Raw genomic sequence first — 8,196 nt, forward strand, 5'->3', positions numbered from 1 at the left:
TAACCCCTTTATACGCGTGACTTTAAAACTTACCTACAGCATGGGTCCCCCAAACGTTTTCAGATGATTTGCCTTTTGCTTACGATGTTTAAAAACTCTACACTCTGAGTCTATTTTACGTTTCCCCAACATTTTTTTTAGAAAATATGATTTGGCAGAGTGGTTAGGAAACCTCGAGAGTAACAAGCGGTAGAAAATGGATTGATGGATGGGCTAGAAAGGACAGATTAAAAAATTATAATAAAAATCAAAAGACATTTCTTTTTTTTACTCCGGACTACCTGCGGGCTGGATTTTGGACGCTGGTGGGCCATATCTGGCCCGCGGGCCGTAGTTTGGGGACCGCTGATTTACAGTAATACCTACCGATATACTGTAATGTTAGTTAGTATGCATAAAAATGATGGTAAGATCAATATGTGCATTTTATTAGGTGTATGTGTATGTGAGGAAAATGTGTAGTTAGCTTTAAAAATATTAGAATCCCTCATTAGGGACGGCGTGGCGCAGTGGAAGAGTGGCTGTGCGCAACCCGAGCGTCCCTGGTTCAATCCCCACCTAGTACCAACCTCGTCATGTCCGTTGTGTCCTGAGCAAACCACTTCACCCTTGCTCCTGATGGGTGCTGGTTAGCGCCTTGCATGGCAGCTCCCTCCATCACTGTGTGAATGGGTAAATGTGGAAGTAGTGTCAAAGCGCTTTGAGTACCTTGAGGGTAGAAAAGCGCTATACAAGTACAACCCATTTATCATACAACATTATAATATATATTATATCTAGTCTGTGGTCATATTTTGCAGTAAAAGATGGTCCCTAGAAACGCCAATCGAGTAAGTGTGATAGTTTCCTTAAAAAAATATTTTAAGCTTCCAGTATGATACTTTGTCATTTGCCATCTGGCAACGGCGTCCGGACTGGTCACGTGACTGTCAAAAAACAAAAAAGTTAATTTTAAACTTTTAGTATGATACTTTGTCCTTTGCTTTGCCATCGGGCAACGCCGTCTGGACTAGTCACGTGATTGTCCACAAATATGCCAATTTTAAGCTTCTCGTATGATACTTTGTCATTTGCCATCTGGCAACGGCGTCCGGACTGGTAACATGCCTGTCCAAAAAAAAAAAAGAGGTAATTTTAAGCTTTTAGTATGATACTTTGTCCTTTGCCATCTGGTAACGCCGTCTGGACTAGTCACGTGATTGTCCACAAATATGCCAATTTTAAGCTTCTGGTATGATACTTTGTCATTTGCCATTTGGCAACGCCGTCCGGTAGTCACATGACTGAAAAAAAAAAAAAGGTGAATTTCAAGCTTCCTTTATGAGACTTTGTCATTTGCCATCTGGCAACGGCGTCCGATAGTCACGTGACTGTAAAAAGACATATATATATATATATAACAATATATATAACATATATATATATATATATATATATATATAAAATATATATAACATATATATAACAATGTGACCTCGGACTACGTTAAGGTAACGTGTGGAGTTCCCCAGGGTTCGGTCCTTGGCCCTGCACTCTTCAGCATCTACATGCTGCCGCTAGGTGACATCATACGCAAATACGGTATTAGCTTTCACTGTTATGCTGATGACACCCAACTCTACATGCCCCTAAAGCTGACCAACACGCCGGATTGTAGTCAGCTGGAGGCGTGTCTTAATGAAATTAAACAATGGATGTCCGCTAACTTTTTGCAACTCAACGCCAAAAAAACGGAAATGCTGATTATCGGTCCTGCTAGACACCGAACTCTATTTAATAATACAACTCTAACATTTGACAACCAAACAATTAAACAAGGCGACACGGTAAAGAATCTGGGTATTATCTTCGACCCAACTCTCTCCTTTGAGGCACACATTAAAAGCGTTACTAAAACGGCCTTCTTTCATCTCCGTAATATCGCTAAAATTCGCTCCATTCTGTCCACTAAAGACGCTGAGATCATTATCCATGCGTTTGTTACGTATCGCCTCAACTACTGTAACGTATTATTTTCGGGTCTCCCCATGTCTAGCATTAAAAGATTACAGTTGGTACAAAATGCGGCTGCTAGACTTTTGACAAGAACAAGAAAGTTTGATCACATTACGCTTGTACTGGCTCACCTGCACTGGCTTCCTGCGCACTTAAGATGTGACTTTAAGGTTTTACTACTTACGTATAAAATACTACACGGTCTAGCTCCATCCTATCTTGCCGATTGTATAGCACCATATGTCCCGGCAAGAAATCTGCGTTCAAAGGACTCCGGCTTGTTAGTGATTCCCAAAGCCCAAAAAAAGTCTGCGGGCTATAGAGCGTTTTCCGTTCGGGCTCCAGTACTCTGGAATGCCCTCCCGGTAAAAGTTCGAGATGCCACCTCAGTAGAAGCATTTAAGTCTCACCTTAAAACTCATTTGTATACTCTTGCCTTTAAATAGACTCCCTTTTTAGACCAGTTGATCTGCCGTTTCTTTTCTTTTTCTTCTATGTCCCACTCTCCCTTGTGGAGGGGGTCCGGTCCGATCCGGTGGCCATGTACTGCTTGCCTGTGTATCGGCTGGGGACATCTCTGCGATGCTGATCCGCCTCCGCTTGGGATGGTTTCCTGCTGGCTCCGCTGTGAACGGGACTCTCGCTGCTGTGTTGGATCCGCTTTGGACTGGACTCTCGCGACTGTGTTGGATCCATTGTGGATTGAACTTTCACAGTATCATGTTAGACCCGCTCGACATCCATTGCTTTCCTCCTCTCTAAGGTTCTCATAGTCATCATTGTCACCGACGTCCCACTGGGTGTGAGTTTTCTTTGCCCTTATGTGGGCCTACCGAGGATGTCGTGGTGGTTTGTGCAGCCCTTTGAGACACTAGTGATTTAGGGCTATATAAGTAAACATTGATTGATTGATGATTGATATATATAAATGCCAATTTTAAGCTTCTAATATGATTCTTTGTCATTTGCCATCTGGCAACGCCGTCCGGACTGGTCACGTGACTGTAAAAAAAATATATGCCAATTTTAAGCTTCTGGTATGATACTTTGTCATTTGCCATCTGGCAACGGCGTCCGATAGTCACGTGACTGTAAAAAGACATATATATATATAAATGCCAATTTTAAGCTTCTAATATGATTCTTTATCATTTGCCATCTGGCAACGCCGTCCGGACTGGTCACGTGACTGTAAAAAAAAATATGCCAATTTTAAGCTTCTGGTATGATACTTTGTCATTTGCCATCTGGCAACGGCGTCCGATAGTCACGTGACTGTAAAAAGACATATATATATATAAATGCCAATTTTAAGCTTCTAATATGATTCTTTATCATTTGCCATCTGGCAACGCCGTCCGGACTGGTCACGTGACTGTAAAAAAAAATATGCCAATTTTAAGCTTCTGGTATGATACTTTGTCATTTGCCATCTGGCAACGGCGTCCGATAGTCACGTGACTGTAAAAAGACATATATATATAAATGCCAATTTTTAAGCTTCTAATATGATTCTTTGTCATTTGCCATCTGGCAACGCCGTCCGGACTGGTCACGTGACTGTAAAAAAAATATGCCAATTTTAAGCTTCTGGTATGATACTTTGTCATTTGCCATTTGGCAACGCCGTCCGGTAGTCACATGACTGAAAAAAAAATATGCCAATTTTAAGCTTCTGGTATGATACTTTGTCATTTGCCATTTGGCAACGCCGTCCGGTAGTCACATGACTGAAAAAAAAATATGCCAATTTTAAGCTTCCGGTATGATACTTTGTCCTTTGTCATCTGGCAACGGCGTCCGGACTAGTCACGTGACTGTCAACAAATATGCCAAGTTGAGATAGGCTCCAGCGAAGCCCCGCGACTCCAAAAGGGACAAGGGTAGGAAATGGATGGATGGATGGATTATACTTTGTCATTTGCCATCTGGCAACGCCGTCCGAACTAGTCATGTGACTGTCAAAAAATATGCCAATTTTTAAACTTCTGGTACGATACTTTGTCATTTCCCACCTGGCAACGCCATCTGGACTAGTCAAGTAACAGTCAAAAACATTTTTACTTTCAAGCTTCTGGTGTGATACTTTGTCATTTGCCAACTGGCAACGGCGTCAAGACTGGTCACGTGACTGTAAAAAAAAAATGCCAATTTTAAGCTACTGGTTTATACTTTGACTTTTGCCATCTGGCAACGCCGTCCGAACTAGTCATGTGACTGTCAAAAAATATGCCAATTTTTAAACTTCTGGTACGATACTTTGTCATTTGCCATCTGGCAACGCCGTCCGAACTAGTCATGTGACTGTCAAAAAATATGCCAATTTTTAAACTTCTGGTACGATACTTTGTCATTTCCCACCTGGCAACGCCGTCTGGACTAGTCAAGTAACAGTCAAAAACATTTTTACTTTCAAGCTTCTGGTGGATACTTTGTCATTTGCCAACTGGCAACGGCGTCAAGACTGGTCACGTGACTGTAAAAAAAAAAAGCCAATTTTAAGCTACTGGTTTATACTTTGACTTTTGCCTTCTGGCAACGCCGTCCGGACTAGTCACTTGACTGTCAAAAAATATGCAGATTTTTGAACTTCTGGTACAATACTTTGTGATTTGCCATCTGGCAACGCCGTCCGGACTGGTCACGTGACTGTAAAAAAAATATGCCAATTTTAAGCTTCTGGTATGATACTTTGTCCTTTGTCATCTGGCAACGCTGTCTGGACTAGTCAAGTAACAGTCAAAAACATTTTTACTTTCAAGCTTCTGGTGTGATACTTTGTCATTTGCCAACGGGCAACGGCGTCCAGACTGGTCACGTGACTGTAAAAAAATAATATGCAACAGTCAAAAACATTTTTACTTTCAAGCTTCTGGTGTGATACTTTGTCATTTGCCAACTGGCAACGGCGTCCAGACTGGTCACATGACTGTAAAAAAAAAATATGCCAATTTTAAGCTACTGGTTTATACTTTGACTTTTGCCTTCTGGCAACGCCATCTGGACTAATCACTTGACTGTCAAAAAATATGCTGATTTTTAAACTTCTGGTACAATACTTTGTGATTTGCCATCTGGCAACGCCGTCCGGACTGGTCACGTGACTGTAAAAAAAATATGCCAATTTTAAGCTTCTGGTATGATGCTTTGTCCTTTGTCATCTGGCAACGCTGTCTGGACTAGTCAAGTAACAGTCAAAAACATTTTTACTTTCAAGCTTCTGGTGTGATACTTTGTCATTTGCCAACTGGCAACGGCGTCCAGACTGGTCACGTGACTGTAAAAAAAAAAAAAAAACCAACTTTAAGCTTCTGGTTTATACTTTGACTTTTGCCTTCTGGCAACGCCGTCCGGACTAGTCACTTGACTGTCAAAAAATATGCTGATTTTTAAACTTCTGGTACAATACTTTGTGATTTGCCATCTGGCAACGCCGTCCGGACTGGTCAAAAAATATGCCAATTTTAAGCTTCTGGTATGATACTTTGTCCTTTGTCATCTGGCAACGCCGTCCGGACTAGTCACGTGACTGTCAACAAATATGCCAAGTTGAGATAGGCTCCAGCGAAGCCCCGCGACCCCAAAAGGGACAAGGGTAGGAAATGGATGGATTATACTTTGTCATTTGCCATTTGGCAACGCCATCCGAACTTGTCATGTGACTGTCAAAAAATATGCCAATTTTTAAACTTCTGGTAGGATACTTTGTCATTTGCCATCTGGCAACGCAGTCTGGACTAGTCAAGTAACAGTCAAAAACATTTTTACTTTCAAGCTTCTGGTATGATACTTTGTCCTTTGTCATCTGGCAACGGCGTCCAGACTGGTCACGTGACTGTAAAAAAAAATATGCCAATTTTAAGCTTCTGGTTTATACTTTGACTTTTGCCTTCTGGCAACGCCATCCGAATTAGTCATGTGACTGTCAAAAAATATACCAATTTATAAACTTCTGGTACGATACTTTGTCATTTGCCATCTGGCAACGCCGTCCGAACTAGTCATGTGACTGTCAAAAAATATGCCAATTTTTAAACTTCTGGTACGATACTTTGTCATTTGCCATCTGGCAACGCCGTCTGGACTAGTCAAGTAACAGTCAAAAACATTTTTACTTTCAAGCTTCTGGTGTGATACTTTGTCATTTGCCAACTGGCAACGGCGTCCAGACTGGTCACGTGACTGTAAAAAAAAAAAAAAAGCCAATTTTAAGCTTCTGGTTTATACTTTGACTTTTGCCTTCTGGCAACGCCGTCCGGACTAGTCACTTGACTGTCAAAAAATATGCAGATTTTTAAACTTCTGGTACAATACTTTGTGATTTGCCATCTGGCAACGCTGTCCGGACTGGTCACGTGACTGTAAAAAAAATATGCCAATTTTAAGCTTCTGGTATGATACTTTGTCCTTTGTCATCTGGCAACGCCGTCCGGACTAGTCACGGGACTGTCAACAAATATGCCAAGTTGAGATAGGCTCCAGCGAAGCCCCGCGACCCCAAAAGGGACAAGGGTAGGAAATGGATGGATGGATGGATTATACTTTGTCATTTGCCATCTGGCAACGCCATCCGAACTAGTCATGTGACTGTCAAAAAATAAGCCAATTTTTAAACTTTTGGTACGATACTTTGTCATTTGCCATCTGGCAACGCTGTCTGGACTAGTCAAGTAACAGTCAAAAACATTTTTACTTTCAAGCTTCTGGTGTGATACTTTGTCATTTGCCAACTGGCAACGGCGTCCAGACTGGTCGCGTGACTGTAAAAAAAAAAATATGCCAATTTTAAGCTTCTGGTTTATACTTTGACTTTTGCCTTCTGGCAACGCCGTCCGGACTAGTCACTTGACTGTCAAAAAATATGCTGATTTTTAAACTTCTGGTACAATACTTTGTGATTTGTCATCTGGCAACGCCGTCCGGACTGGTCACGTGACTGTAAAAAAAATGTGCCAATTTTAAGCTTCTGGTATGATACTTTGTCCTTTGTCATCTGGCAACGCCGTCCGGACTAGTCACGTGACTGTCAACAAATATGCCAAGTTGAGATAGGCTCCAGCGAAGCCCCGCGACCCCAAAAGAGACAAGGGTAGGAAATGGATGGATGGATTATACTTTGTCATTTGCCATCTGGCAACGCCATCCGAACTAGTCATGTGACTGTCAAAAAATATGCCAATTTTTAAACTTCTGGTACGATACTTTGTCGTTTGCCATCTGGCAACGCTGTCTGGACTAGTCAAGTAACAGTCAAAAACATTTTTACTTTCAAGCTTCTGGTGTGATACTTTGTCATTTGCCAACTGGCAACGGCGTCCAGACTGGTCACGTGACTGTAAAAAAAAATATGCCAATTTTAAGCTTCTGGTATGATACTTTGTCCTTTGTCATCTGGCAACGCCGTCCGGACTAGTCACGTGACTGTCAACAAATATGCCAAGTTGAGATAGGCTCCAGCGAAGCCCCGCGACCCCAAAAGGGACAAGGGTAGGAAATGGATGGATTATACTTTGTCATTTGCCATCTGGCAACGCCATCCGAACTTGTCATGTGACTGTCAAAAAATATGCCAGTTTTTAAACTTCTGGTATGATACTTTGTCATTTGCCATCTGGCAACGCCGTCTGGACTAGTCAAGTAACAGTCAAAAACATTTTTACTTTCAAGCTTCTGGTGTGATACTTTGTCATTTGCCAACTGGCAACGGCGTCCAGACTGGTCACGTGACTGTAAAAAAAAAAAATGCCAATTTTAAGCTTCTGGTATGATACTTTGTCCTTTGTCATCTGGCAACGCCGTCCGGACTAGTCACGTGACTGTCAACAAATATGCCAAGTTGAGATAGGCTCCAGCGAAGCCCCGCGACCCCAAAAGGGACAAGGGTAGGAAATGGATGGATTATACTTTGTCATTTGCCATCTGGCAACGCCATCCGAACTAGTCATGTGACTGTCAAAAAATATGCCAATTTTTAAACTTCTGGTACGATACTTTGTCGTTTGCCATCTGGCAACGCCGTCTGGACTAGTCAAGTAACAGTCAAAAACATTTTTACTTTCAAGCTTCTGGTGTGATACTTTGTCATTTGCCAACTGGCAACGGCGTCCAGACTGGTCACGTGACTGTAAAAAAAAATATGCCAATTTTAAGCTTCTGGTATGATACTTTGTCCTTTGTCATCTGGCAACGCCGTCCGGACTA

This window comes from Nerophis ophidion, linkage group LG15 (genome assembly GCF_033978795.1).
Source record: "Nerophis ophidion isolate RoL-2023_Sa linkage group LG15, RoL_Noph_v1.0, whole genome shotgun sequence".
NCBI classification, from domain to species: domain Eukaryota; kingdom Metazoa; phylum Chordata; class Actinopteri; order Syngnathiformes; family Syngnathidae; genus Nerophis; species Nerophis ophidion.